Source organism: Somniosus microcephalus, chromosome 20 (assembly GCF_052327205.1).
Source record: "Somniosus microcephalus isolate GS21.2 chromosome 20, FLI_Smic_1.0, whole genome shotgun sequence".
Classification (NCBI taxonomy): Eukaryota; Metazoa; Chordata; class Chondrichthyes; order Squaliformes; family Somniosidae; genus Somniosus; species Somniosus microcephalus.
Window position 1 is genome coordinate 57,909,425 of NC_141006.1, and position 25,251 is coordinate 57,934,675.

General features: G+C 47.2%; 1 protein-coding gene across 1 annotated transcript in view; it reads right to left on the reverse strand.

The window, feature by feature from the left end:
• Positions 1 to 25,251, reverse strand: part of LOC147103308 (exostosin-1-like) — a 359,244-nt gene that overhangs the window by 1,229 nt on the left and 332,764 nt on the right. The window lies entirely within an intron of this gene.

Below are 25,251 nucleotides of genomic sequence, written 5' to 3' on the forward strand. Positions count from 1 at the left end.
CACCTCTCCTCCTTTAAAAACATAAGAACGAGGAGCAGGAGTCGGCCATACGGCCCTTCGAGCCTGCTCCGCCATTCAATAAGATCATGGTTGATCCCCTACCTCAACTCCACTTTCCCGCCCGATCCCCAATTCCCTTGATTCCCCTAGAATCCAAAAATCTGTCGATCTCAGCCTCGAATCTGACTCAGTATCCACAGCCCTTTGGGGGTAGAGAATTCCAAAGATTCACAACCCTCTGAGTGAAGAAATTCCTCCTCATCAGTCTTAAATGGCCGACCCCTTACCCTGAGACTATGCCCCCTAGATCTAGACTCTCCAGCCAGGGGAAACAACCTCTCAACATCCACCCTGTCAATCTCATTCAGTATGATATGTTTCAATGAGATCGCCTCTCATTCTTCTAAACTCCAGAGAGTATAGGCCCAATCTGCTCAATCTCTCATCCCAGGACAACCCTCTCCTCCCAGGGATCAACCTAGTGAACCTTCGTTGCACCGCCTCTAAGGCAAGTATGTCCTTCCTCAGATAAGAAGACCAAAACTGTGCACAGTACTCCAGGTGTGGTCTCACCAAGGCCCTGTACAATTGTAGTAAGACTTTGTTACTCTTATACTCCAACCCCCTTGCAATAAAGGCCAACATGCCCTTTGCCTTCCTCATTGCGCTAACTCTCTGTGTTTCCTGTACGAGGACACCTAAATCTCTCTGAACATCAACATTTAATAGTTTCTCACCATTTAAAACATATTCTGTTTTCCTATTCTTCCTACCAAAGTGAATAACCTCACATTTCCCCACATTATACTCCATCTGCCACTTTATTGCCCTTAAGACGTCCCTTAACTCCTTAAAATCTACCTCTCTGACCAAGCTGTTGTGTCCTAGTATCTCCTTACATGACTCAGTGTCAAATTTTCTTTGATAACGTACCTATAAAGTGCCTTGGGACGCTTTACTACGTTAAAGGCACCATAACATTGCCAGTTGTAGTTATGGAGTGTTTTCGGCTGACATTTCAGTGCAGTACTCAGGGAATGCTGCATTGTCAGCGGTGCTGTTCTTCCAATGAGCTGTTAAATTGAAGCCAGTTCTATCCTCCACACGACACTTTCTGAAGAACAACAAGGAGTTCTTGTGTCCTAGCCAACATTCTTCGCTCAACCAATCAGCTATTCATCTCATTGCTTTTTGTTGGACCTTGGCTACTTCATTTCGCTGTCATAGCGACAGTGACTGCGTTTAGGAACATAGGAACAGGAGGAGGCCATTCAGCCCTTCAAGTTTGTTCCGCCATTCGATTAGATCATGGCTGATCTGTATCTTAACTCCATCTACCTGCCTTGGTTCTGTAACCCTTAATACCCTTAATCTATCAATCTCAGTTTTTAAATTTTCAACTGATGCGCCCCCCGTCTCAATAGCTTTTTGGGTGGGGAGAGTTCCAGATTTCTACTACTCTTTGGGCTAGATTTTCGTGGAGCCGTCAGGCGGGGTTTCAGGTGTGTGGGGGGAGGGGGGAAATCCCGAATTTGGGGGTCCCGACACCATCCCGCCCAAAACCCCGCCCCACGTAAGTTTCAGGGGCGGCGGGTACCTGCCCCGCACTGGGACCCGCCGAAACCAGGCGGGAAGGGATTAGTGCCAATTAACTGCCTGTTAACAGGTAGTTAACAGGCAGTTTTTAGCCTAATCCCTATTTTGAGGGGTTTCGTGTGGGTTTCCCGACAGCTCCAAACCACGCCAGGTTAGAGCAGGCAGGCCATCGGGTTGAAGGAGTTGGAGGGGTCGCGATGTCGGCGCTCAGGTGAGTGATGGGTGCATGAGTGTAAGGGTAAGTGTGTTTGGTGTGTCTAAAGTGTGTAAAGAACTTTTACTTACCTGTACTTACCTTAACAGCCTTTCTTCCTGTAGCCGTCGGGAGCCCATCACTCAGCCGGCACTTAAAGCTGAACGGCTGCGATCTGTCAAAAGTGACAGCCTTCAGCTTTGAGTGCCGGTAAGAGTTCTAACTGAGTCTGTGCAGAATGACTCATGGTAGAACTCAGACTGTCAGTGTTTCACAGCTTCAAACAGCTGTGAAACACTGATATTTCATCTGTCAAAAACTCTTGACAGATGAAGTTGCAGTCTGTGACGTCACCTGTTGCTGGGTGGCCCTTAATTGGCCTGCTGAGCCCGCTGGGCGGGCTCAACAAGGTCAATCAAGGGAAAATCACGCAGATTGGCCGGACGTCGAAGTAGGCGGGTCAAAAACCCGAAAGGAGAAGTCCCGCCTTCTTCCCGACAGGTTCGGGAAAATCTACCCCTTTGTGTGATGAAGTGCTTTCTGACATCACCCGAGTGGCCTAATCTGTCTGTGGCTGAATCACAATGTTCGCAACCTTGGTGTCCTTTTTGACCCTGAAATGAGCTACCGACCACATATCCGCAGCATAACAAACACCGCCTACTTCCACCTCCGTAACATCGCCCGTCTCCTGGCCGGCCTCCCACATTCTACCCTACGTAAACTTGAGGTGATCCAAAACTCGGCTGCCCGTGTCCTAACTCACACCAAGTCCCGTTCACCCATCACCCCTGTGCTCGCTGACCTACATTGGCTCCCAGTTAAGCAACGCCTCGATTTCAAAATTCTCATCCTTGTTTTCAAATCCCTCCATGGCCTCGCCCCTCCCTATATCTGTAATCTGCTCCAGCCCCACAACCCCCCAAGATAGCTGCACTCCTCTAATTCTGCCCTCATGAGCATCCCTGATTTTCATCGCTCCACCATTGGCGGCCGTGCCCTCAGCTGCCGAAGCCCTAAGCTCTGGAATTCCCTGCCTAAACCTCTCCGCCTCGCTATCTCTCTTTCCTCTTTTAAGACGCTCCTTAAAACCTACCTCTTTGACCAAGCTTTTGGTCATCTGCCCTAAATTCTCCTTATATGCCAATTTTTTTGTCCTATAATACACCTGTGAAGCACCTTGGAACGTTTTACTATGTTAAAGGTGCTATATAAATACACGTTGTTGTTGCTGTTGTTAAGTTTATGTCCCCTTGTTCTGGACTTCCCCCATCAGAGGAAAATGTTTCTCTCTATCTACCTTATCAACTCCTTTGATCATTTTGGATCACCCCTTAATCTTTTATATTCAAGCGAATACAAACCTTGTCTATGTAATCTGTCCTCATAATTTAACCCTTTTAGCCCTGGTACTAACTCATCTAATCAACAGGATTGGGTAGTTTATATATCGAACAAGAGATACCCAAGGATGAGTTACAGGCTGGAATCTAAACAGGAGGGTTCAGATCATTTGTATATAGAATATTAGATACTTGGAAGTGAGTTCAAAATTATGATCGGTTTTGATAGAGTAAAAGAGTAGAAACTGCTTCCACTGGTGGCAGGGTTGGTAACCAGAGGACACAGATTAAAGGTAATTGTCAAAAAAAACAGGGGGGAGGTGAGGATAAATGGTTTTACACAGCGAAGCGTTGTGATCTGGAATGCACTGCCTGAAAGGACGGTGGAAGCAGATTCAATGGTGACATTCAAAAAGGAATTGGATAAATACTCGAAGGGGAGAAGATTGCAGGGCTGTGGGGAAAGAGCAGGGGAGTGGGACTAATTGGACAGCTCTTTCAAAGAGCTGGCACTGGTATGATGGGCCGAATGGCCTCCTTCTGTGCTGTATGATCCTGTATGTGAAACATTTTGGGACATATTTGACAGCGAGTAGGAACATAGGAACAGGAGGAGGCCATTCAGCCCCTCGAGCCTGTTCCGCCATTCAGTGAGATCATGGCTGACCTGTGACTAACTCCACATACCCGCCTTTGTGCCATATCCCTTCATACCTTTGGCTAACAAAAACCTACCAATCTCAGATTTAAAATTAACAATTGATCTAGCATCAATTGCTGTTTGTGGAAGAGAGTTCCAAACTTCTACCACCCTTTGTGTGTAGAAGTGTTTCCTAATTTTACCCCTGAAAGGTCTGGCTCTAATTTTTAGACTATGCCCCCCAAGTCCTAGACTCCCCAACCAGCAGAAATAGTTTCTCTCTATCTACCCTATCTGTGTGCTATGCAAATATATTTATTTTACTGCAAGTCTATCAAGAAATAGATTGGAGTTAATTACAGGCTGCCATATAGTAATTGCATAAAATTGCATAAATTACAAATGGAACAGAGGCTTATTGCCCTGGAGGGGAGTCCTGCTTTCACATTCCCCCCAGGGGAAAGGGAGATGCAGCAACATACAAATAAACAATTGGCGGAGCATTTCAGTGCTTACAGGATTCACAGCTCTTGTCAAATGTTCCCCGATAGAGCTGTCAGGAAGCAGGATGATCATGCTACAGGTCAGAGGGCTGAGTATGTGGAGACGGATCGATTGGCAAAGGGAAAATGTCAGTCACTCGTGCAACTGCAGTCTGCGGGCTCCTGGATCTAAACTCCAGACATTATTCTCTGTCATCCTCCACCTGAGAATAGCCTTACAATTCCTGTCGTGTGTCTTTTCGGTCACCTTGCACTACAGCTTGTGGCCCACAAAGATGTGCTGGTATTGCAAATAAGGATCTTACTGTCACCATTGACCCACAGAATGTCACAAGTCCCTTAAACCGCAACTTAGAATTCTGCATCGAACCAGGATTTAATTTAAATGACAAACTTTTCACCCAGTTCAACAATTACAATCCATCAGCTCCTGTTTTAGGATCTAATCTGAGCATAACCCTGCTCAGAATTCATGTTGCTCTACTCCCTGCTGAATTGTAATACAATTCCTTTTTAAATGCTTCAGCTAAATGGCTAATTACTGAACCGATTGGCTGTTCATTCATAATTTGGTGACACCCCCAACCCCACCCCAAGAAGAGTTTACAACAACAACAACTTGTATTTATATGCACCCTTAATGTAGTAAAACGTCCCAAGACGCTTCACTGGAGCGTTATCAGGCAAAATTTGACACCGAGCCACATAAGGAAATATGAGGACAGGTTTCCAAAAGCTTGGTCAAAGAGGTAAGTTTTATGGAGCGTCTTAAAGGAGGAGAGAAGCGGTGAAGTTTTAGGGAGGGAATTCCAGAGCTTAGGGCCCAGGCAGCTGAAGGCACGGCCGCCAATGGTGGGGCGATTAAAATGGGGGATGTGCAAGAGGCCAGAATTGGAGGAGCGCAGAGATCGCGGAGGGTTGTAGGGCTGGAGCAGGTTCCGAGGGGCGAGGTCATGGAAGGATTTGAATACAAGGAAGAGAATTTTAAAATGGAGGCGTTGCCGGACCGGGAGCCAGTGTAGGTCAGCGAGCACAGGGGGTGATGGGTAAACAGGACTTTATTACGGTAAGATTTAGTTCATGCCTGCTTGAGTTTATCATTGTGTTCTTTGGTTTTCCATGAATTACGTCTGCACATGCACAACATTTACTGTGTCAATTTAAAGTTTGAATCATACATCCTCCCCTTTAATCTTTTCACTGAGTGCAGATTAGTCCCTTGCATAAGAAGTTAAGTAAAGAGAACAGGCTATTTGGCTTTTCAAGCTCATTCACTTCACAAACCATGGTCCGTTAACCCAATCACGGGCTCTATTCAATATCCTGTAGAAGCACCTACCACAGGTAAACCCTGAAGGAGATAAAGCTCAGTGAAATGTCCTCCCATTTGTAATCCAATCAAGCTCCAAACCATTTATCCAACCATACCACCGTGTTCCACCCAGTACTTCATCATCTGTGTCTACCCTTGTCATCTTGCCCAGTTGCAATCAGAAGGTCGTGGATCCAAGCTCTGCTCCAGAGACTGGAGCGCGTAGTCTTGACTGACACTTCAGTGCAGTACTGAGGGAGCACTGCACTGTCGGCAGTGATGGACCCTGCCTGTCCATTCAGATGGGCATTAAAAGATCCCACGGCATTATCTGAAGAAGAGCAGCGAGTTCTCCCGGTGTCCCGGCCAACATTTGTCCCTCAACCAACACCACCAAATTTAGTGTCAAAATTTGTTTGATAACACTCCTGTGAAGCACCTTGGGACGTTTTACTACATTAAAGGCACTATATAAATGCAAGTTAATGTTGTTGCACTCCAAAAAGGTAATTAATTTGTTGTAAAGCACTTTGGGACATCCTGAGGATGTGATTCAGTCCTGAGAAGTGTCAGCCATGGCTCAGTGGGTAGCACCCTCGCCTCTGAGTCAGAAGGTTGAGAGTTCAAGTCCCCCTCCAGGGACTTGAGCACAAAATCTAGGCCGACACTCCAGTGCAGTGCTGAGGGAGAGCTGCACTGTCGGAGGTGCTGTTTTTTGGATGAGACGTTAAACCGAGGCCCCGTCTGCCCTCTCAGGTGGACGTAAAAGATCCCATGGCACTATTTTGAAGAAGAGCAGGGGAGTTCTCCCCAGTGTCCTGGCCAATACTTGTCCCTCAACCAACATAACAAGAACAGATTATCTGGTCATTGTCACAGTGCTGTTTGTGGGACCTTGCTGTGCACAAATTGGCTGCCGCGTTTCCCACATTACAACAGTGACTACACTTCAAAAAGTACTTCATTGGCTGTAAAGCGCTTTGAGATGTCTGGTGGTCGTGAAAGGCGCTATATAAATGCAAGTCTTTCTTTTCTTTTTATTAGCTTCTATATGAATGCAAGTTCTATTTATAAGCTTTCACTTTCAGATACTGACTGACCTGCTGTGGAGTTCCAGCATGTTCTGCTTTTATTTTGGGGAAAATAAGAGAAAAAGAAACAAAGGCTTTGCATTCAAACAGCAGCTTATCACATCCTGACGTAGGAAAACTACTAGGCACTTGGTCTAAGCGTTAAACAAAGCTTTAATGAACTGTTTTACAACATGGAGGTCTAGTTGTGTCCTTCACTAGTTCCTGTTAAGAATGTCCTGCGCAAGCTGGGCCCGTGCCTGAGTATTTATACTCTCCCTGGACAGCGCCACCTGTAGGCTGCTCAGTATTATTTCATAAGTCAGTCTTTCTTTCATGAATGACTGATTCATGTCACCCCCTGGACAAGGCAGTAAATAGCTTTGATGTGCAAGGTTTGATATTTTTGGTGCTGTGACTCCAATGGTGCATGATGCTGACTCGTACTTTACGAACTTAGTTGAAAGAAAGAACTTGAATTTATATGGTGCCTTTCATGACCTTCGGACGTTCCAAAACGCTTTAAAGCCAATGAAGTACTTTTGAAGTGTAGTCGCTGTTGTAATTTAGGGAAATGCGGCAGCCAATTTGCACCAGCAAGCTCGCACAAGCAGCAATTCTCAAGGGCAATTAGGGATGGGCAATAAATGCTGGCATTGCCAGCGACACTCGCATCCCATAAACTAATATAAAAAAAAAAGCAGTCATAATGCCCTGATTATGTTTTTTAGTGATGTTGGTTAAGGGATAAATATTGGCCAGGACACTGGAGAGAACTCTCCTGCTTTTCTTTGAAATAGTGCCGTGGGATATTTAACGCCCACCTGAGAGGGCAGACGGGGCCTCTGTTTAACGCCTCGGCTGAAAGACGGAACCTCCGACAGTGCAGCGCTCCCTCAGTACTGCACTGGGAGTGTCAGCCTAGACTTTGTCCTCAAGTCTCTGGAGTATTTATACTCTCCCTGGACAGCGCCACCCGTAGGCCGCTCAGTATTATTTCATAAGTCTTTCTTTCATGAATGACTGATTCATGTCACATCCCAACACACTTTACATAACAGAATCCTAGAAATTACAGCACAGATTGAGGTCATTTCATCTGCACAGCTGTTAGCTCCTCTACATTATTTCCCCAATACCTTTTATATTCCTTTTCAAATGCTTATCTAATTCCCTTTTTAATCATGTTATTGTCTCTGCCCCACTAGTCACACGAGGCGAAATGTTCTATCTTCGAATAACGTTCTGCAAAAACTATCTTCCAACTTCTCTTCCATTGTTTCTAGCCCAGTGTTGTCCAATAGAAATTGCTGACTAGCCCCAGGTGTGGCTACAGTGGACACCCCTTATAACCACATGCACTAATTTTAGTAGAAAATGCCGTACGCACAATACGGGTCAATGTACTTCACACATGTACATTTACTTAACAAACATCCACCGCCATTCAGTAACCAAGGGAGTAAAGCACTCACAAAGATCAAAAAACACTCGCACACTCTGCTTTTCGTCTCACCATTTTACCAACAAACGCACAAAAAGGTGAAATAATCCCGAGAACGCGAGTTGCAATCTACAGTTATACAGGGCCTTGGTGAGACCACACCTGGAGTACTGTGTGCAGTTTTGGTCTCCTTACCTAAGAAAGGTTATACTTGCCATAGAGGGAGTGCAACAAAGGTTCACCAGACTGATTCCTGGGATGGCAGGGCTGTCGTAATGAGGAGCGATTGGGTCGACTAGGCCTGTATTCACTAGAGTTTAGAAGAATGAGAGGGGATCTCATTGAAACATATAAAATTCTGACAGGGCTAGACAGACTGGATGCAGGGAGGATGTTTCCCCTGGCTGGGGGGGTTGAGAACAAGGGGGTCACAGTCTCAGGATACGGGGTAGGACATTTAGGACTGAGATGAGGAGAAATTTCTTCACTCAGAGGGTGGTGAACCTGTGGAATTCTCTACCACAGAAGGCTGTGGAGGCCAAGTCACTGAATATATTTAAGAAGGAGATAGATAGAATTCTAGACACAAAAGGCATCAAGGGGTATGGGGAGAGAGCAGGAATATGGTATTGAGATAGAGGATCAGCCAGGATCATAATGAATGGCGGAGCAGGCTCGAAGGGCCTACTCCTGTTCCTATTGTTCTATGTTTCTAATCCTACCATGGCAGTTTGAGAATTTGAATTCAGTTTTTGAAAAAAATCTGGAAATAAAATGAGCTCCCTCCCTGCTCCCACGTCCGTCTACAAAACGTGCAAAATCCCCCTCAATTCTTTTCTAAAGCTGAGAATCTTCCAGTGATGGTTGTTTGCACCAAGAGACCTCCTGGCGTTCTGCTGCTTGTGACTGTGAGTCACCAATTGCCTCCATTAGGAGGGCCTCTTTTGACCAAAGTAGCTGTATCTCTGCTCTAGATGTTCCAGCCAGCTGTGAAACCCCCAAACCACCAATCAGACACCAGCTTACATCATCCTTCTCGAACATGTGGCTCCTGCAATGCCCCAGTTTGAGCTTCTGCAATGTGTCAATATTTTCCACAACAGAACATTGTGTATAAAATCGCCCACTATGCCATCTTGCTTGGGTCCCAGTGTGGAAATCTCTAAGATTCATTTATTCCCTTACCTGACAGATGATATTTCTTTATGCACTGCATTCTTGAGGTCCTTTCCTTTCCCAGCTGACCACTATTATGGGGAGAGGGGGTGAAATCATATTGGAGGTCATTCTTCTTTGTGATGCACCTTTATTAATGAATCCAGCTTTCGTGATGATTCTGTTGGTGGATTCTGTCCTGTGTAGTATGGAGCAATGCAGATCAGGCACTCCATTTTAGATTTTTAAAAAATGTATTCATTCTCTGGATGTAGGCATCACTGGTCAGCATTTATTGTCCATCGCTGATTGCTCTTGAGACGGTGGTGGTGAGCCGCCTTCTTGAACCGCTGCAGTCTGTGTGATGAAGGATTTTGACCCAGCGACGATAAAGGAATGGCCAATATATTTCCAAGTCGGAATGATGTGTGTGACTTGGAGGGGAACCTGGAGGTGGTGGTGTTCCCATGCACCTGCTGCCCATGTCCTTCTATGTGGTGGAGGTGGTGGGTTTGGGAGGTGCTGCCAAAGAAGCCTTGGTGAGTTTCTGCAGTACATCCTGTAGATGGTACACACTGCAGCCACGGTGCACCGGTGGTAGAGGATGCGGGTTTGGGAGGTGCTGTTGAAGAAGCCTTGGCGAGTTGCTGCAGTGCATCTTGCAGATGGTAAATACTTCATACATTCTATGCAGCTGTCATCTCCGTTTCATTCCTAGAAGGGACCCTCTTACACTTTTCCCTTCACTCTGTTGAGGAGATTTGATAGAGGTGTTCAAACTCATGAGGGGTCCAGACAGAGTAGATAGAGACTGTTCCCATCGGCAGAGGGGTCGAGAACCAGAGGACATAGATTTAAGGTGATTGGCAGAAGAACCAAAGGCGACATGAGGAAAAACCTTTTTACACAGCGAGTGGTTATGATCTGGAATGCACTGCCTGAAATGCTGGTGGAGGCAGATTCAATCGTGGCTTTCAAAAGGGAATTGACTAAGTACCCGAAGGAAAAAGATTTGCAGGGCTATGGGGAAAGGGCGGGGCAGTGGGACTAGCTGAAGTGCTCTTGCAGGGAGCCGGCACGGGCTTGACGAGCTGAATGGCCTCCTTCTGTGCTGTAACCATTCTATGATTCTATGATTCTCTCTCTAGCCTGACAAAGTTTCCTGATGATCCCTTACAAAACTACCAACCACTTATGAAACTCCCCTAACATCCTCTCCGCACTTTATATTACAAATACTCAACCTAGAGGCAACGTAACCTTTCCTATTAACCTTGTCTGTTTGCTACTCACAAACGAGACCAACCTCCCCTCAGGTCAATGAATCACTTTCCGAAGTAATTCTACCTCCAGTATATGTGCCCTGTAGATCCAACTCAATACTTATGCAATACTAAAATCTTTCCAGTAGCTCTAATCATTTTTAAATACATTGCAAGTTGAATGCTCAAATGCACTGAACTCTGATCCCTTATGGGCTCTGATTATTCGATTTACTGTCTACTTGACACTCAGCATTTCCTTCTCTCCCCAACCCTTCCATTCTATATTCTGTTTTACCTTCTTAGATTCCCTTGCGTTCTCCTGCTCTTTTCCACTTCCTTCTCAACCCCTCACTACCCAAATTCATTGTGTCTCCCTGTTGTTATTCCCGTGTTTAGTGTTGGCATCATTTGCCAAGTTCAAAGCCAGTCTGATGGGGCAATGAATTAATAGAATTCAGAAAATAACATAGAAATTACAGAAACAGGGCATTTGGCCCAAGTGGTCTATGCCGGTGTTTATGATCCACACGAGCCTCCTCCCACCCGACTTCATCTCACTCTATCAGCATAACCTACTATTCCTTTCTCACTCATGTACTTATCTAACTTCTCCTTAAAGGTATCGATACTATTCACCTCAACTACTCCTTGTGGTAACAAGTTCCACATTCTTACCACTCTCTGGGTAAAGAAGTTTCTCTGAATTACTTATTGGATTTATTCGTGACGATCTTACATTTATGGCCCCTAGTATTCCATTTCAACACAATGAGAATCCAGGGAGCATGAAGTGCTTAACCCAACCTATTTAGGAAATTTACATTACTCTGTAGATGAGGTGCAAGATCATTTGACTTGTTTGACTAGGACACAGCCCCTTGCTTGGGACAATGTTAAATACACATCAGCTTGGTTCAGTTGAATGCACTCTTATCTCTGGGTGGGAGCTGTAGGTTGGAACCCCACACCAGTGCTCAAGCCCCCAATGAAGGCTTATACGGTAGTGCAGTACTGAAGGATGACTCATTAAATGGAGGTCCCATCTGTTCCAGTGCGAATGATATCCCATGACACTATTCAGAGAAGAATAGGAAGTTCCTTTGGTGTCCTGGTCAATGTTCCTCCCTCATCTAATACCTTCTCAAAACTAGTCATTCACTTCATTGCCCAGTGTGTGGGATGATATTGATACAGAAGGGCTATCTCATCCAAAGTAAGGCATAATGGGCTGGGTCTCATTTTTCATCCACTTGGAGAGACCAGAGAAGTTGGGACTGTTCTTCTTAGAGCAGAGAAGGTTAAGGAGAGATTTGATAGAGGTGTTCAAAATCATACAATAGCAAAATACTGCGGATGCTGGAAATCTGAAATAACAGAAAATGCTGGAAACACTCAGCAGGTCAGGCAGCATCCGTGGAGAGAGAAACAGAGTTAACGTTTCAAGTTAATGACTCTTCGTCAGAACTGGAAAAAGTTGGAGATGTAACTGGTTTTAAGCAGGTGCAGGGGCAGGGAAACCGGGGGGGGGGGGGGGGGGGGGGTGGAGGAAGGAACTGAAGGCATAAGAATGGAAGCTGCTGATCCTGCCACATCTCAATTTGATTTCATCACACCACACTGCTTTTTATTTCTAATAATTGTCAGTGTTTTATTGTTGGAGCTGCCTTCCTTTGGATGGGACGTAAAGCCAGGGCCATGTACATGTTCCGCTGTTTCAGGTGGATGGTAAAGATCCCACAGCACTTTTTGAAGAAGAGCAGGGAGGTTCCCCCCCCCCGGTCAATATTTGTTCCTCAACCAGCATCACTAAAATAGATTACCTGGTCAGTCGTCTCATTACCTACTTGTGGGATCTTGCAGTGTGCAAAATTGTGGTCATGTTTTCCTACTTAACGGCCATTACACTACAAAGTAATTGATTAGCATGCTTGAGTATTATATATCCAGCCACTAGGTGGAGCTGGGCGGATGTATTACTCCCCTGTCTGTGTGCAATGGCAGTGGTTAAACATTCACAGTATCGCTTGCATCCACAGTATAGAAATAGTGAAGTGAATGTTAATGTTGCCAGTGCCTCCTGTCTCGATGGCGTCAATATACCCCTCAAGTCTTTGCAAATATTTTGATCCAAAATTCCTCTTTTAATGAAAATGGGAGAAAGACCATAAAAGAAAGAACTTACATTTATTTTCAGTCTTTCACGACCTCAGGACGTCCCAAAGTGTTTTACAGCCAGTGAAGTACTTTTTGAAGTGTAGTCACTGTTGTAATGTAGGAAACGCGGCAGCCAATTTGCGCACAGCAAATTCCCACAAACAGCAATGAGGTAATGACCAGATAATCTGTTTTATTGATGGTGGTTGAGGGATAAATATTGGCCCCAGGACACCGGGGAGAACTCCCCTGGTCTTCTTCAAAATAGTGTCATGGGGTATTTTACGTCCACCTGAGAGAGCAGACGGGGCCTCGGTTTAATGACTCATCCGAAGGACAGCATCTCCGACAGTGCAGCACTCCCTCAGTGTTCCCTCACAAGCTTCTGACTCACAGGAGAGAGTGCTACCCACTGAGCCACGACCGACACTGGATTACAAACCTCCTTAGGAGTTTTTTTCTCTTATCCCAAAATAATTAAAAACGAGGGAGGTCATTCAGCCCATCTTAATTCGGCCATCCAGAAATACCCTACAATATGCCAATTGCAGCAGCCAATGATTCCAGGGTTTTGCCTCCACGGCATTAGCTGGAAGTCCAGTCCATGTGCTGATCACTGAGTGAAGAAGAGTTCCCAGCACAGGCATGATGGGCCGAATGGCCTCCTTCTGTGCTGTATGATTCTATGTTTTAGTTGTATGTAGCTTGTAATACCACCCAGTAGCATTTCTGCATTGGCTTTTCTCCTATACTTTGCTGTGTTTCACCTGCGTCAGGTGAGTAAGCGTTGGCTAACGGCTGTAATCTGTCATCGCTGTGGCCTCGGGCCCATTGGTTGGATGGAGAGATCTTTTCTTCACAACTGACCACCACTTGTGTGTCACACATTCTTGTGTCTGGTCTCACTGTCACTGGGCTTGATGATTATTCTAAATAGTGCTTGTTGCTTATCTTCAGTCTTTTAGGTAAAAATATTCTGTAAGTTTTGTAGAGAGCATTTTGACCTTCACTGTCGGAGATCTGGTGGAATTTATTATCCGTACTCATGAGCTCTGGTTAACCCACCCTATCAGTCCCATTGGTTTAGACTTGGAACTCATTGAACTGTTCAAGGTGTTTGTCCCTTTGATCTTCTCTCTGTACTATCATCCCCAAATGCATGTCTATTTTTTTTGTTGACACTTTTAGCGGATTTAGTGGCACAGTAGTCGAGCAAATAGCGGGGAAACTTGGAAAAATGAAACACTCAATAAAGACATTACAGAGACATTGGCTGAAGGGCTGGCTCCTGAATCCAAAGGGAACAAATGTGCCAGAATATGAGAAAATGATTTGAGAGACTATATTGGAGGATTGTGTGAGAGTACACAAGAGCTGGATTGTGAGTGTGCGACAGGATACAAGGGTGTTTTGTGTGTGTGTGTGTGTGTGTGAGGGAGACAGAGTGCATAAGAGAAGATTGAGTGTGTGAGGAGGAGGGATTGTCTGCATGTAGAGGATATTGTGTGCGTGTGGGGATTGTGAGGGTGGTGTGTATGTGTGGGGATTGTGAGGGTGGTGTGTATGTGTGGGGATTGTGAGGCTGGTGTGTATGTGTGGGGATTGTGAGGCTGGTGTGTATGTGTGGGGATTGTGAGGCTGGTGTGTATGTGGGGATTGTGAGGCTGGTGTGTATGTGTGGAGATTGTGAGGCTGGTGTGTATGTGGGGATTGTGAGGGTGGTGTGTATGTGTGGGGATTGTGAGGGTGGTGTGTATGTGTGGGGATTGTGAGGGTGGTGTGTATGTGTGGGGATTGTGAGGCTGGTGTGTATGTGTGGGGATTGTGAGGCTGGTGTGTATGTGTGGGGATTGTGAGGCTGGTGTGTATGTGTGGGGATTGTGAGGCTGGTGTGTATGTGTGGGGATTGTGAGGCTGGTGTGTATGTGTGGGGATTGTGAGGCTGGTGTGTATGTGTGGGGATTGTGAGGCTGGTGTGTATCTGTGGGGATTGTGAGGCTGGTGTGTATGTGTGGGGATTGTGAGGCTGGTGTGTATGTGTGGGGATTGTGAGGCTGGTGTGTATGTGTGGGGATTGTGAGGCTGGTGTGTATGTGTGGGGATTGTGAGGCTGGTGTGTATGTGTGGGGATTGTGAGGCTGGTGTGTATGTGTGGGGATTGTGAGGCTGGTGTGTATGTGTGGGGATTGTGAGGCTGGTGTGTGTGTGTGGGGATTGTGAGGCTGGTGTGTATGTGTGGTGATTGTGAGGCTGGTGTTTATGTGTGGGGATTGTGAGGCTGGTGTGTGTGTGGGGATTGTGAGGCTGGTGTGTGTGTGTGGGGATTGTGAGGCTGGTGTGCATGTGTGGGGATTGTGAGGCTGGTGTGCATGTGTGGGGATTGTGAGGCTGGTGTGTATGTGTGGGGATTGTGAGGGTGGTGTGTGTGTGTGTGGGGATTGTGAGGCTGGTGTGTGTGTGTGGGGATTGTGAGGCTGGTGTGTATGTGTGGGGATTGTGAGGCTGGTGTGTATGTGTGGGGATTGTGAGGCTGGTGTGTGTGTGGGGATTGTGAGGCTGGTGTGCGTGTGTGGGGATTGTGAGGCTGGTGTGCATGTGTGGGGATTGTGAGGCTGGTGTGTATGTGTGGGGATTGTGAGGCTGGTGTGTATGTGTGGGGATTGTGAGGCTGGTGTGTGTGTGGGGATTGTGAGGCTGGTGTGTGTGTGTGGGGATTGTGAGGCTGGTGTGCATGTGTGGGGATTGTGAGGCTGGTGTGCATGTGTGGGGATTGTGAGGCTGGTGTGTATGTGTGGGGATTGTGAGGCTGGTGTGTGTGTGGGGATTGTGAGGCTGGTGTGTATGTGTGGGGATTGTGAGGCTGGTGTGTGTGTGGGGATTGTGAGGCTTGTGTGTGTGTGGGGATTGTGAGGCTGGTGTGTGTGTGTGGGGATTGTGAGGCTGGTGTGTGTGTGTGGGGATTGTGAGGCTGGTGTGTGTGTGTGGGGATTGTGAGGCTGGTGTGCGTGTGTGGGGATTGTGAGGCTGGTGTGTGTGTGTGGGGATTGTGAGGCTGGTGTGTGTGTGTGGGGATTGTGAGGCTGGTGTGTGTGGGGATTGTGAGGGTGGTGTGTGTGTGTGGGGATTGTGAGGCTGGTGTATGTGTGTGGGGATTGTGCGGCTGGTGTGTATGTGTGGGGATTGTGAGGCTGGTGTGCGTGTGGGGATTGTGAGGCTGGTGTGTATGTGTGGGGATTGTGAGGCTGGTGTGTATGTGTGGGGATTGTGAGGCTGGTGTGTGTGGGGATTGTGAGGGTGGTGTGTGTGTGTGGGGATTGTGAGGCTGGTGTGTGTGGGGATTGTGAGGGTGGTGTGTGTGTGTGGGGATTGTGAGGCTGGTGTGTGTGTGTGGGGATTGTGAGGCTGGTGTGTGTGGGGATTGTGAGGCTGGTGTGTGTGTGGGGATTGTGAGGCTGGTGTGTGTGGGGATTGTGAGGGTGGTGTGTGTGTGGGGATTGTGAGGGTGGTGTGTGTGTGTGGGGATTGTGAGGGTGGTGTGCGTGTGTGGGGATTGTGAGGCTGGTGTGTGTGTGTGGGGATTGTGAGGCTGGTGTGTATGTGTGGGGATTGTGAGGCTGGTGTGTATGTGTGGGGATTGTGAGGCTGGTGCGCGTGTGGGGATTGTGAGGGTGGTGTGTGTGTGGGGATTGTGAGGCTGGTGTGTGTGTGTGGGGGTTGTGAGGCTGGTGTGTGTGGGGATTGTGAGGGTGGTGTGTGTGTGTGTGGGGATTGTGAGGCTGGTGAGTGTGTGTGGGGATTGTGAGGCTGGTGTGTGTGTGTGGGGATTGTGAGGCTGGTGTGTGTGGGGATTGTGAGGGTGGTGTGTGTGTGTGGGGATTGTGAGGCTGGTGTGTGTGTGGGGGGATTGGGCGGCTGGTGTGTATGTGTGGGGATTGTGAGGCTGGTGTGTGTGTGGGGATTGTGAGGGTGGTGTGTATGTGTGGGGATTGTGAGGCTGGTGTGTGTGTGTGGGGATTGTGAGGCTGGTGTGTGTGTGTGGGGATTGTGAGGCTGGTGTGTGTGGGGATTGTGAGGGTGGTGTGTGTGTGTGGGGATTGTGCGGCTGGTGTGTATGTGTGGGGATTGTGAGGCCGGTGTGCGTGTGGGGATTGTGAGGCTGGTGTGTATGTGTGGGGATTGTGAGACTGGTGTGTATGTGTGGGGATTGTGAGGCTGGTGTGTGTGGGGATTGTGAGGCTGGTGTGTGTGTGTGTTGGCGTGTGTGTGTGTAGCATTGTGAGTGAATAATTGTGTGTGTGAATGCAGAGTTGTGAGTGTGTGTTTGTGTGTGGAGGATTGAGTGAATAAGTGTATGAGCAGGGTCTTGAGTGAGTGTGTGTGGACGATTGTGAGTAAATGAGTGTGTGTGTGTGTGAGCAGTGTTGTGTGTGAGTGTCGAGGATTGTGAGTGAATGAGTGTGTGTGTGTGTGAGCAGTGTTGTGTGTGAGTGTGGAGGATTGTGAGTGAATGTGTGTGTGTGAGCAGTGTTGTGTGAGTGTGGAGGATTGTGAGTAAATGAGTGTGTGTGTGTGTGAGCAGTGTTGAGTGTGTGTGGAGGATTGTGAGTGAATGTGTGTGTGTGTGTGTGAGCAGTGTTGTGTGTGAGTGTGGAGGATTGTGAGTGAATGAGTGTGTGTGTGTGTGAGCAGTGTTGTGTGTGAGTGTGGAGGATTGTGAATAAATGAGTGTGTGTGTGTGTGAGCAGTGTTGTGTGTGAGTGTGGAGGATTGTGAATAAATGAGTGTGTGTGTGTGTGTGAGCAGTGTTGTGTGTGAGTGTGGAGGATTGTGAGTGAATGAGTGAGTGTGTGTGTGAGCAGTGTTGTGTGTGAGTGTGGAGGATTGTGAATAAATGAGTGTGTGTGTGTGTGTGAGCAGTGTTGTGTGTGAGTGTGGAGGATTGTGAGTGAATGAGTGTGTGTGTGTGTGAGCAGTGTTGTGTGTGAGTGTGGAGGATTGTGAGTAAATGAGTGTGTGTGTGTGTGAGCAGTGTTGTGTGTGAGTGTGGAGGATTGTGAGTGAATGAGTGTGTGTGTGTGTGAGCAGTGTTGTGTGTGAGTGTGGAGGATTGTGAGTAAATGTGTGTGTGTGTGTGTGTGTGAGCAGTGTTGTGTGTGAGTGTGGAGGATTGTGAGTGAATGAGTGTGTGTGTGTGTGAGCAGCGTTGTGTGTGAGTGTGGAGGATTGTGAGTAAATGAGTGTGTGTGTGTGTGAGCAGTGTTGTGTGTGTGTGTGGAGGATTGTGAGTGAATGAGTGTGTGTGTGTGTGAGCAGTGTTGTGTGTGAGTGTGGAGGATTGTGAGTGAATGAGTGTGTGTGTGTGTGAGCAGTGTTGTGTGTGAGTGTGGAGGATTGTGAGTGAATGTGTGTGTGTGTGTGTGAGCAGTGTTGTGTGTGAGTGTGGAGGATTGTGAGTGAATGAGTGTGTGTGTGTGTGAGCAGTGTTGTGTGAGTGTGGAGGATTGTGAGTGAATGAGTGTGTGTGTGTGTGAGCAGTGTTGTGTGTGAGTGTGGAGGATTGTGAGTGAATGTGTGTGTGTGAGTGTGAGCAGTGTTGTGTGTGAGTGGAGGATTGTGAGTGAATGAGTGTGTGTGTGTGTGAGCAGTGTTGTGTGTGAGTGTGGAGGATTGTGAGTGAATGAGTGTGTGTGTGTGTGAGCAGTGTTGTGTGTGAGTGTGGAGGATTGTGAGTGAATGAGTGAGTGTGTGTGTGAGCAGTGTTGTGTGTGAGTGTGGAGGATTGTGAGTGAATGAGTGTGTGTGTGTGTGAGCAGTGTTGTGTGTGTGTGGAGGATTGTGAGTAAATGAGTGTGTGTGTGTGTGAGCAGTGTTGTGTGTGAGTGTGGAGGATTGTGAGTGAATGAGTGTGTGTGTGTGTGTGTGGAGGATTGTGAGTAAATGTGTGTGTGTGTGTGTGAGCAGTGTTGTGTGTGAGTGTGGAGGATTGTGAGTGAATGAGAGTGTGTGTGTGTGAGCAGTGTTGTGTGTGAGTGTGGAGGATTGTGAGTGAATGAGTGTGTGTGTGTGTGAGCAGTGTTGTGTGTGAGTGTGGAGGATTGTGAGTGAATGAGTGTGTGTGTGTGTGAGCAGTGTTGTGTGTGAGTGTGGAGGATTGTGAGTGAATGTGTGTGTGTGAGTGTGAGCAGTGTTGTGTGTGTGTGGAGGATTGTGAGTGAATGAGTGAGTGTGTGTGTGAGCAGTGTTGTGTGTGAGTGTGGAGGATTCTGAGTGAATGAGTGTGTGTGTGTGTGAGCAGTGTTGTGTGTGAGTGTGTCGAGGATTGTGAGTGAATGAGTGAGTGTGTGTGTGAGCAGTGTTGTGTGTGAGTGTGGAGGATTGTGAGTGAATGAGTGTGTGTGTGTGTGAGCAGTGTTGTGTGTGAGTGTGGAGGATTGTGAGTAAATGTGTGTGTGTGTGTGTGAGCAGTGTTGTGTGTGAGTGTGGAGGATTGTGAGTAAATGTGTGTGTGTGTGTGAGCAGTGTTGTGTGTGAGTGTGGAGGATTGTGAGTAAATGAGTGTGTGTGTGTGTGAGCAGTGTTGTGTGTGAGTGTGGAGGATTGTGAGTGAATGAGTGTGTGTGTGTGTGAGCAGTGTTGTGTGTGAGTGTGGAGAATTGTGAGTAAATGTGTGTGTGTGTGTGTGAGCAGTGTTGTGTGAGTGTGGAGGATTGTGAGTAAATGTGTGTGTGTGTGTGTGTGAGCAGTGTTGTGTGAGTGTCGAGGATTGTGAGTAAATGTGTGTGTGTGTGTGTGAGCAGTGTTGTGTGAGTGTGTGGAGGATTGTGAGTGAATGAGTGTGTGTGTGTGTGAGCAGTGTTGTGTGTGAGTGTGTCGAGGATTGTGAGTGAATGAGTGAGTGTGTGTGTGAGCAGTGTTGTGTGTGGAGGATTGTGAGTGAATGTGTGTGTGTGTGTGTGAGCAGTGTTGTGTGTGAGTGTGGAGGATTGTGAGTGAATGAGTGTGTGTGTGTGTGAGCAGTGTTGTGTGAGTGTGGAGGATTGTGAGTGAATGAGTGTGTGTGTGTGTGAGCAGTGTTGTGTGTGAGTGTGGAGGATTGTGAGTGAATGAGTGTGTGTGTGTGTGAGCAGTGTTGTGTGTGAGTGTGGAGGATTGTGAGTGAATGAGTGTGTGTGTGTGTGAGCAGTGTTGTGTGTGAGTGTGGAGGATTGTGAGTAAATGTGTGTGTGTGTGTGTGAGCAGTGTTGTGTGTGAGTGTGGAGGATTGTGAGTAAATGTGTGTGTGTGTGTGTGAGCAGCGTTGTGTGTGTGTGGAGGATTGTGAGTAAATGAGTGTGTGTGTGTGTGAGCAGTGTTGTGTGTGAGTGTGGAGGATTGTGAGTGAATGTGTGTGTGTGAGCAGTGTTGTGTGAGTGTGGAGGATTGTGAGTGAATGAGTGTGTGTGTGTGTGAGCAGTGTTGTGTGTGAGTGTGGAGGATTGTGAGTGAATGTGTGTGTGTGAGTGTGAGCAGTGTTGTGTGAGTGTGGAGGATTGTGAGTGAATGAGTGTGTGTGTGTGTGAGCAGTGTTGTGTGTGAGTGTGGAGGATTGTGAGTGAGTGAATGAGTGAGTGTGTGTGTGAGCAGTGTTGTGTGTGAGTGTGGAGGATTGTGAGTGAATGAGTGTGTGTGTGTGTGTGTGAGCAGTGTTGTGTGTGAGTGTGGAGGATTGTGAATAAATGAGTGTGTGTGTGTGTGTGAGCAGTGTTGTGTGTGAGTGTGGAGGATTGTGAGTGAATGAGTGTGTGTGTGTGTGAGCAGTGTTGTGTGTGAGTGTGGAGGATTGTGAGTAAATGAGTGTATGTGTGTGTGAGCAGTGTTGTGTGTGAGTGTGGAGGATTGTGAGTGAATCAGTGTGTGTGTGTGTGAGCAGTGTTGTGTGTGAGTGTGGAGGATTGTGAGTAAATGTGTGTGTGTGTGTGTGAGCAGTGTTGTGTGTGAGTGTGGAGGATTGTGAGTGAATGAGTGTGTGTGTGTGTGAGCAGCGTTGTGTGTGAGTGTGGAGGATTGTGAGTGAATGAGTGTGTGTGTGTGTGAGCAGTGTTGTGTGTGAGTGTGGAGGATTGTGAGTGAATGTGTGTGTGTGAGTGTGAGCAGTGTTGTGTGTGTGTGGAGGATTGTGAGTGAATGAGTGAGTGTGTGTGTGAGCAGAGTTGTGTGTGAGTGTGGAGGATTGTGAGTGAATGAGTGTGTGTGTGTGTGAGCAGTGTTGTGTGTGAGTGTGTCGAGGATTGTGAGTGAATGAGTGTGTGTGTGTGTGAGCAGTGTTGTGTGTGAGTGTGGAGGATTGTGAGTGAATGAGTGTGTGTGTGTGTGAGCAGTGTTGTGTGTGAGTGTGGAGGATTGTGAGTAAATGTGTGTGTGTGTGTGTGTGTGTGTGTGAGCAGTGTTGTGTGTGAGTGTGGAGGATTGTGAGTAAATGTGTGTGTGTGTGTGAGCAGTGTTGTGTGTGAGTGTGGAGGATTGTGAGTAAATGTGTGTGTGTGTGTGTGAGCAGTGTTGTGTGTGAGTGTGGAGGATTGTGAGTGAATGAGTGTGTGTGTGTGTGAGCAGTGTTGTGTGTGAGTGTGGAGGATTGTGAGTGAATGAGTGTGTGTGTGTGTGAGCAGTGTTGTGTGTGAGTGTGGAGGATTGTGAGTGAATGAGTGAGTGTGTGTGTGAGCAGTGTTGTGTGTGTGTGGAGGATTGTGAGTAAATGTGTGTGTGTGTGTGTGAGCAGTGTTGTGTGTGAGTGTGGAGGATTGTGAGTGAATGTGTGTGTGTGTGTGTGAGCAGTGTTGTGTGTGAGTGTGGAGGATTGTGAATAAATGAGTGTGTGTGTGTGTGTGAGCAGTGTTGTGTGTGAGTGTGGAGGATTGTGAGTGAATGAGTGAGTGTGTGTGTGAGCAGTGTTGTGTGTGTGTGGAAGATTGTGAGTGAATGAGTGAGTGTGTGTGTGAGCAGTGTTGTGTGTGAGTGTGGAGGATTGTGAATAAATGAGTGTGTGTGTGTGTGTGTGTGAGCAGTGTTGTGTGTGAGTGTGGAGGATTGTGAGTAAATGAGTGAGTGTGTGTGAGCAGTGTTGTGTGTGAGTGTGGAGGATTGTGAGTGAATGAGTGTGTGTGTGTGTGAGCAGTGTTGTGTGTGAGTGTGGAGGATTGTGAGTGAATGAGTGAGTGTGTGTGTGAGCAGTGTTGTGTGTGAGTGTGGAGGATTGTGAGTAAATGAGTGAGTGTGTGTGTGAGCAGTGTTGTGTGTGAGTGTGGAGGATTGTGAGTGAATGAGTGTGTGTGTGTGTGAGCAGTGTTGTGTGTGAGTGTGGAGGATTGTGAGTAAATGAGTGTGTGTGTGTGTGAGCAGTGTTGTGTGTGAGTGTGGAGGATTGTGAGTGAATGAGTGTGTGTGTGTGTGAGCAGTGTTGTGTGTGAGTGTGGAGGATTGTGAGTAAATGTGTGTGTGTGTGTGTGAGCAGTGTTGTGTGTGTGTGGAGGATTGTGAGTGAATGAGTGTGTGTGTGTGTGAGCAGTGTTGTGTGTGAGTGTGTCGAGGATTGTGAGTGAATGAGTGTGTGTGTGTGTGAGCAGTGTTGTGTGTGAGTGTGGAGGATTGTGAGTGAATGAGTGTGTGTGTGTGTGAGCAGTGTTGTGTGTGAGTGTGGAGGATTGTGAGTAAATGTGTGTGTGTGTGTGTGAGCAGTGTTGTGTGTGAGTGTGGAGGATTGTGAGTAAATGTGTGTGTGTGTGAGCAGTGTTGTGTGAGTGTGTGGAGGATTGTGAGTAAATGTGTGTGTGTGTGTGTGAGCAGTGTTGTGTGAGTGTGTGGAGGATTGTGAGTGAATGAGTGTGTGTGTGTGTGAGCAGTGTTGTGTGTGAGTGTGTCGAGGATTGTGAGTGAATGAGTGAGTGTGTGTGTGAGCAGTGTTGTGTGTGTGTGTGGAGGATTGTGAGTGAATGTGTGTGTGTGTGTGTGAGCAGTGTTGTGTGTGAGTGTGGAGGATTGTGAGTGAATGAGTGTGTGTGTGTGTGAGCAGTGTTGTGTGTGAGTGTGGAGGATTGTGAGTAAATGAGTGAGTGTGTGTGTGAGCAGTGGTGTGTGTGAGTGTGGAGGATTGTGAGTGAATGAGTGAGTGTGTGTGTGAGCAGTGTTGTGTGTGTGTGGAGGATTGTGAGTAAATGTGTGTGTGTGTGTGTGAGCAGTGTTGTGTGTGAGTGTGGAGGATTGTGAGTGAATGTGTGTGTGTGTGTGTGAGCAGTGTTGTGTGTGAGTGTGGAGGATTGTGAATAAATGAGTGTGTGTGTGTGTGTGAGCAGTGTTGTGTGTGAGTGTGGAGGATTGTGAGTAAATGAGTGAGTGTGTGTGAGCAGTGTTGTGTGTGAGTGTGGAGGATTGTGAGTGAATGAGTGTGTGTGTGTGTGAGCAGTGTTGTGTGTGAGTGTGGAGGATTGTGAGTGAATGAGTGAGTGTGTGTGTGAGCAGTGTTGTGTGTGAGTGTGGAGGATTGTGAGTAAATGAGTGAGTGTGTGTGTGAGCAGTGTTGTGTGTGAGTGTGGAGGATTGTGAGTGAATGAGTGTGTGTGTGTGTGAGCAGTGTTGTGTGTGAGTGTGGAGGATTGTGAGTAAATGAGTGTGTGTGTGTGTGAGCAGTGTTGTGTGTGAGTGTGGAGGATTGTGAGTGAATGAGTGTGTGTGTGTGTGAGCAGTGTTGTGTGTGAGTGTGGAGGATTGTGAGTAAATGTGTGTGTGTGTGTGTGAGCAGTGTTGTGTGTGTGTGGAGGATTGTGAGTGAATGAGTGTGTGTGTGTGTGAGCAGTGTTGTGTGTGAGTGTGTCGAGGATTGTGAGTGAATGAGTGTGTGTGTGTGTGAGCAGTGTTGTGTGTGAGTGTGGAGGATTGTGAGTGAATGAGTGTGTGTGTGTGTGAGCAGTGTTGTGTGTGAGTGTGGAGGATTGTGAGTAAATGTGTGTGTGTGTGTGTGAGCAGTGTTGTGTGTGAGTGTGGAGGATTGTGAGTAAATGTGTGTGTGTGTGAGCAGTGTTGTGTGAGTGTGTGGAGGATTGTGAGTAAATGTGTGTGTGTGTGTGTGAGCAGTGTTGTGTGAGTGTGTGGAGGATTGTGAGTGAATGAGTGTGTGTGTGTGTGAGCAGTGTTGTGTGTGAGTGTGTCGAGGATTGTGAGTGAATGAGTGAGTGTGTGTGTGAGCAGTGTTGTGTGTGTGTGTGGAGGATTGTGAGTGAATGTGTGTGTGTGTGTGTGAGCAGTGTTGTGTGTGAGTGTGGAGGATTGTGAGTGAATGAGTGTGTGTGTGTGTGAGCAGTGTTGTGTGTGAGTGTGGAGGATTGTGAGTAAATGAGTGAGTGTGTGTGTGAGCAGTGGTGTGTGTGAGTGTGGAGGATTGTGAGTGAATGAGTGAGTGTGTGTGTGAGCAGTGTTGTGTGTGTGTGGAGGATTGTGAGTAAATGTGTGTGTGTGTGTGTGAGCAGTGTTGTGTGTGAGTGTGGAGGATTGTGAGTGAATGTGTGTGTGTGTGTGTGAGCAGTGTTGTGTGTGAGTGTGGAGGATTGTGAATAAATGAGTGTGTGTGTGTGTGTGAGCAGTGTTGTGTGTGAGTGTGGAGGATTGTGAGTGAATGAGTGAGTGTGTGTGTGAGCAGTGTTGTGTGTGTGTGGAGGATTGTGAGTGAATGAGTGAGTGTGTGTGTGAGCAGTGTTGTGTGTGAGTGTGGAGGATTGTGAATAAATGAGTGTGTGTGTGTGTGTGTGAGCAGTGTTGTGTGTGAGTGTGGAGGATTGTGAGTAAATGAGTGAGTGTGTGTGAGCAGTGTTGTGTGTGAGTGTGGAGGATTGTGAGTGAATGAGTGTGTGTGTGTGTGAGCAGTGTTGTGTGTGAGTGTGGAGGATTGTGAGTGAATGAGTGAGTGTGTGTGTGAGCAGTGTTGTGTGTGAGTGTGGAGGATTGTGAGTAAATGAGTGAGTGTGTGTGTGAGCAGTGTTGTGTGTGAGTGTGGAGGATTGTGAGTGAATGAGTGTGTGTGTGTGTGAGCAGTGTTGTGTGTGAGTGTGGAGGATTGTGAGTAAATGAGTGTGTGTGTGTGTGAGCAGTGTTGTGTGTGAGTGTGGAGGATTGTGAGTGAATGAGTGTGTGTGTGTGTGAGCAGTGTTGTGTGTGAGTGTGGAGGATTGTGAGTAAATGTGTGTGTGTGTGTGTGAGCAGTGTTGTGTGTGTGTGGAGGATTGTGAGTGAATGAGTGTGTGTGTGTGTGAGCAGCGTTGTGTGTGAGTGTGGAGGATTGTGAGTGAATGAGTGTGTGTGTGTGTGAGCAGTGTTGTGTGTGTGTGTGGAGGATTGTGAGTGAATGAGTGTGTGTGTGTGTGAGCAGTGTTGTGTGTGTGTGGAGGATTGTGAGTGAATGTGTGTGTGTGTGTGTGAGCAGTGTTGTGTGTGAGTGTGGAGGATTGTGAGTGAATGAGTGTGTGTGTGTGTGAGCAGTGTTGTGTGTGAGTGTGTCGAGGATTGTGAGTGAATGAGTGAGTGTGTGTGTGAGCAGTGTTGTGTGTGGAGGAT